Source organism: Littorina saxatilis, linkage group LG8 (genome assembly GCF_037325665.1).
Source record: "Littorina saxatilis isolate snail1 linkage group LG8, US_GU_Lsax_2.0, whole genome shotgun sequence".
NCBI classification, from domain to species: Eukaryota; Metazoa; Mollusca; class Gastropoda; order Littorinimorpha; family Littorinidae; genus Littorina; species Littorina saxatilis.
Genome location: NC_090252.1, coordinates 56,905,129 through 56,911,210, shown reverse-complemented (window position 1 = coordinate 56,911,210; position 6,082 = coordinate 56,905,129). Strand labels below are relative to the sequence as shown.

General features: G+C 46.4%; 1 protein-coding gene across 1 annotated transcript in view; it reads right to left on the bottom strand.

The window, feature by feature from the left end:
- LOC138973921 (uncharacterized) overlaps nt 1–6,082 on the bottom strand; it is a gene marked incomplete in the record, with an annotated part of 20,020 nt that overhangs the window by 3,476 nt on the left and 10,462 nt on the right.

The following is a 6,082-nucleotide window of genomic DNA, read 5'->3' as shown; positions in this document are numbered from 1 at the left end:
ATTTGTTTCTTCTGGTCACCAAGCCTACCGTTTACAAACGCATGCGCACTAATTGGGATTCCCCCAATTTTCTCGACCTTGACCTCAGAACTCTCGAAGCCACTACTTCGGCGTTCAATTTAGCTCGTGCATACCGAGTAGCTGGCAACTTTGCTTTCGAAGTTCCCACTTCCAATGTCAAGGGCCTCTCGCTTGACATAATTATACGACGATATCGCATCTGAAGGGTCCTTACCCATCCAAAAGAAACCTCCAGCGCATACTACAATTGCAGGACATTCCGTTTTTAAAGGCAGCTCTTTGGGAAATTATCTCAGACACAATATCGAAGACGTGAAATGCGTCAATCGAGCAACTGTCGTAACTTGGCTACAATGAGACGGTCTCCTACCTTGCACCATAGACACGGACTGTGACATTCTTGTTTAATTTAGGTGAAATGCTTAAAACAGAGTGACTCAAAAGCGACAGTTCGATCAGTTACTGACCGAAAAAAACGTGCTCGAGTCATTCGGCGAAGGTGGCGAGCTTTCAAACCAGCACGACTGAATAACTCAGAATGCCTTTTTTCATCATGCCTCTATTCTACACGAGTAACATAGTGCAGTGGTAACGGTTCCGGACTCTCGTTCATTTGCTCCGGGTTCAAGTTCCGCCGGGAGCTATATATTTTTTATTAATCTTTTCCTTTTTAAGCCTCCGCAATTGCATTCCGGCTGCAAAAACCGGGTTTTGCCTCTGTGTTAATTTTATTCATTTGCAAAAGAAACCTTCCTATGCTTTGAAAAAATCATATCATGTCTTGACTTTCAACTGTACGCGCGTGTGTATATGTGTGTCACTACGGTGAGTATGTGTGCTTGTGTATGTGTGTGTGTGTGTGTGTGTGTGTGTGTGTGTGTGTGTGTGTGTGTATGTGTGTGTGTGTGTGTGTGTGTGTGTGTGTGTGTGTGTGTGTGACGTGTCACTTGTGTCATCATAGTTTCAGTGTGTGTATGAGTGTAGATTGAGAGAGAATGAGAGAAAGTGAGAGAGAGTGAGTGTGTGGTTATTTGTTTGTGACTGTGTGCGTGCGTGTATGGGTGCGTGTGTGTGTGTATATGTGTGCGCGCGAGCGCGCGCGTGTGTGTTTGTGTGCAGTGTGTGTGTGTTTATGTGTGCCGTCAGTGTCACTTGTGTCATAGTGTCAGTATGTGCATGAGTGTACGTTTGTCTGTGTGTGCGTGTGTCGTAAGAGAGAGAGAGAGAGAGAGAGAGAGAGAGAGAGAGAGAGAGAGAGAGAGAGAGAGAGAGAGAGAGAGAGAGAGCGACACTTCTTTGGCAATTTTGGACCAGACAGCGTCTTTATGTTTAACAGTTAGACTGTTCTGAAATTTGGACAGAATAACCGTTCTTTCGTAAAACACTTCTGTCAAGAGTACAGCAATTTCACCATCTGAAAAAGGCGCAGAACGCCCCTCTGTGTCTACTTTCTTTTTGAGCGGCACACGTGCCTGTTGCCATTTTCGTTGACTGCCATGTTGATAGAAACGTGCGCATGCGTATTAGTAGGGATTCCCCCAATTTCCCCGACCTTGACCTTAATACTCTCGCTGTCACTACTTTGGCGTTCAAGTCAGTTCATGCATTGTGAACAGTTAGAAAGTTGACTTCGGGAGTTCCCACTTCGAAAAGAGGCCTCTACTTCCAGTGTTTCTTACTTCTAGTTCATGCATACGGGCCCAGATTAGTAGATCTGCCCTTATTGATAATCGCTTTTGTCACAGTACTATCAGTATGCACAATCACTTCTTGTCCGCACCACATCGGTGCCCATCGTGTCACAGCTTGTAACACAGCACATACTTCTTTAAAGTTTATGTGTAAATCATTCGCTGCCGGCATGTCTTTTTCAAAGTAGGTGTACTGCCAGTCGCCTTGCCAAAAGGCACCTGCTGCAATATTACAAGCGTCCACATGGACATGCTGTTTTGCATTGTGGAAATAATACACTGTTCCATTAAATACATGCATAAAAGAAAGCCACCATTGCACATCTTTCTGGAATTCGCTAGAAAGCTTTGCTTTGTGCCGCTGCTGCTGTAGGGGTTTGATTGTGTCCAGTATCCGCCGCAGAAAGAATTTTCCTCCTCTGACAGCTTGACAGGCCCAATTAAGAGAACCCGCGATGCTTTGAAGCTGAGTTTTTGTCGCGCGCTTTGTCACGATCGGGTGACAGAGACCAAGAAAGTGTCACTCAGTGGAGTGCCTGTTCTTGGTCGATTATGATAGAAAGCGCCTGTACGTGATATTGGGCTACAGCAGAGTTTGCTGACAGTGCTCAATGAACACGGAGGGTTTGCTGCGCACGAGTTTTACAGTGGAGGTTTCTGCTGTCATAGGGCTGACGGTTTTTCGCTGACAGCGCACACGGGATTTTCAGGGATTGAGTTTCTCGTGTCTTTTTTCTGCTTGGGGAGGCAGAATTGTGTATAGCTGGACTGGTTTTGTGACAAGGTCAGTCACGTGTTATTGGTTAGGTTGTCTGAGAGAGACACAAGCACGAGACACTTGACACCCAGCGGCAGAAGGGGAAGGATCTAATACACAGTTTCTAGAGTATGATGGTTTTTCACCGAGTATTGTATTCGGCACTCTAGGGGAGCTTCCACCGGTTATTTCCTTCACACTGCCACATATTTTGCTGAGGACAAGTCGTCAACATTCCTTCGTCGGCGATGGCTTTCGCATAAGGATTCGACAAGGGGTTCTGGAGGTTTTTGGTCACTGTTGACGAACAGAGGCTGTTCCAGGGAGGAAGCGGACTTTGCTTCCATTGAGAGTACAATCATAGGCTTTTGAGGTAATAAATCATTATTTAACGCTGTTGATGAGTCTGTGTTGTGGAATGAAATACTCTCTGTTGTTCTTTCCAGGTTAGCGCATAATTTACTCTCTGTGACGCTAAAATACTAATCTGTATATGGTTTTTGCAGATAGGGAGAGAAGGACGGAAAATGGCTGTTTTGTTGTTGTAAAAAGTCCGTTTTGTGCAGGCCCACGTGCTCGATGAGGTATTTAAAGATGACATGTTTTAAGGTGGTGGGTGAGGGGTAGCTGACATGTTTAGTGCACCGATGCTTTCTGTTTGCAGCCTTCGTTCGTTTCTGTCGGTTTCCTGTAACCGCTGCACGGCTGCCTTTTGACGGGGCACTGCTAGCTGCAGACGTTGGAGCTGGGACCTGAGGAAGCTACGCTAACCGGCTAACCAGCAGACCGGCTAACCAGCAGACCGGCTAACCAGCGAACCGGCTAACCAGCAACCCGGCTAACCAGCAACCCGGCTAACCAGCATACCGGCTAACCAGCATACAGAAAGAAAGCTAAGTGCACCGTGTCTTACGCACCCCGTTGACCACCGTTGTCTTTTTCTTATCTGTGATTTCATTGGAGTAGTGACAACGTGGGGTGTGTGACCCCTGCATGAACTAGAGCTTTTTTTGAACAGAACATTCTCATTTTGACTGTATTTACACGGGTTCAGCGTGTTACTATAATTTTCTATATACTACTGGCATTTTGTCAGTGACCACGGGTTTTTTACGTGTTGAGAACGTAAAAGGAACATATTTTGAGTGAAGGCTCGAGGGAGGTGGCGAGTTTATACATAAACAGGCGTCTGAAACTTATACTTTTGTTGACTCTATTTAATTGTATGACTGCGAGAGTGGATCGTGGTGTGGTTAGTTAATTAGTAGTAATTAACCGGTTCATAATCACCTTAAGTGATATATTGAAACGTGACACGCTTCTTTCCTTGAAATTGCAGTAGTCGCCGCCGCAGTTGCTGCAGTTTGTCACTTCCAAGTGACAGAGTGTTGTTCCGCGTGTCGATGTCGACTCCAAGAAATGTGATACGTTGGGTGGGCCCCACCACCTTCTTCCAGCTAATGTTGAAGCCTAGTTCCCTCAATAATCTAATTAAAGAGAATAACATGTCGTTGCACTCCTCTTTTGTTGCTGCTACTAAAAGAAAATCATCTATATATGCTAACACACCAGGCATGCCTCTCCTGGCCATGCACCTGCGAATCGCCTGTGAAAGTCTATGAAAATGTGACGGTCCAACATTGCTACCAAATGGAAGTCGACTGTCAAACAAATAAGTCGGTGTCTTTTTTCCTTTGAAATGCCACTTGAGTCCCGTTACACAATAATCATCCGGACTGATGCACACTGAGCGATATGCGGACTGCAAGTCGACTTTAGCACACCAATAATCTGTCTTCGCTAAGGCGCACGCATCAGAGACTGTTTGAAACTTCACCGACTCAGGGACGGAGTAATCGTTCATTGCCCTACCTGTTGGTTTGCTGGCGTCATGAATTAGCCTAACGCTACCATCTTCTTTGGGGATCGCGGCGAGTGCGCTTACCACCGTTGGCTTCTTACTTGCCACTATATAATTTCCTTTTGCTATTTGATCTAACAGTTCTTGTTCTACCACGTCGCGATGATCGTACGCTGATTTATGATTGCTTTGTTCTGCCGCTAACACACATGTTTTATGTTTTTCTGTTACACGAAAACCGTGCTGTATACCGTCTAACAAAAATTCTCTGTCACAATCGCCCTCTAGCACTGAGTGCCACATTTGAGATTTTGCACTAATAGATGCATGATTTCCTAAAAACGCACAGTTATGAGGATCTAATTGAGGGAACGGGCTGGAATAGGTGGGGCCTACCGTTGTGTTGTCAGTTCGCTGCGCTGTATCCTAGGCATTGGTGTTTGCTGTCGCCTGGTGGTCTTTGCCGGGGAGCTCCTTTCCACACGTGTCACACACGTGTTCGAACCTGCAGCGGGACCCGTAGGGGCATGTGCCTTTGTTTGTGTACTGCAGGCACACCTCCTTCCCACTGGGTCCCACAGGTCGTCGAATACCGCCGCTTCCCGTCGTGGCCTTGCCGCTTTTGTTGCCAGGAACTTGTTGGGCACGCTCACGGAGAATCACTGTGGACAGGTGGGGGTTGGGGGTTCCCCAAGCAAACCCGCTGGTAGACTGGCGCTTCCTGTACTCATCATCATAAAGGAGCACCGACTGCCAGGAGAATCTTGCGCCGAGCTCGCCCACCATCTCTGTATAACCGAGGTAAGCTTCGTGGTCGAAGTCCACGGTGTTCATGAGTTTTGCCATTATTTTAGCATTTGCCACGATCCAGTGGCAGGGGGATACTTTCTCCAACTTTGGTTTGTTGGCCAGCTTGAGCGTGACACCTCCCCCGAGCGTCACCTCTTCCTCCACCGCCATAGAAGCCGGTACGAAGTCAACAATTCGTAAATAAGTCTCACCTGGTGAAGCAGACTGTATGGCCATGTTGCCAAGAAGACCCTGGAGCGGTGCCACTTGGTCGGCAGCACGCAACGGCCCTCCCCCGTACTTCTGTTGCAGGTCTGCCACTGCCGCTTTTAATTCCACTATGTGGCCTCGTTTTAACTTAAGGCTTTCCAGGTCCTTTTCTCCTGCATATTTCAAGGCACTGAGGCTTGTGAACTCCTCTTTTTCCAGAACCTCAATTACAGGTTGGGGCAGATTTTTTGCCCAAGAAGTAAAATTGAACTCCATGGTTTGCAGGACTGAAAAAGTCGCTGAACTTGCTTGCTGGCCGCCGCGCTGCTACTAATGACTTCGGTACTCGCTCTCTCTCGGACTCCCCCTTATCGGTTACCATTGTTTCATTCCAGATGGCTCTCCTTCACTCATCACCTACCCCCTGCCCTCCAACCCTCTTCCATTCCCCGCATTCGTTCCCACGGGACTTGCTATCACTTCCCCCTGCATTACCTCTACACCCCCCCCCTTTCCCGCATATCTGTCTCGTTTAAATAGAGTTTATTGTCGCTAACCGCTCCCTCTAAACTCACACATATATTTAATTTTCAGAGCTTGTTTTTAATCCGAATATAACATATTTATATGTTTTTGGAATCAGCAAATGATGGCAAATAAGATAAACGTAAATTTGGATCGTTTTATAAATTTTTATTTTTTTTTACAATTTTTAGATTTTTAATGACCAAAGTCATTAATTAATTTTTAAGC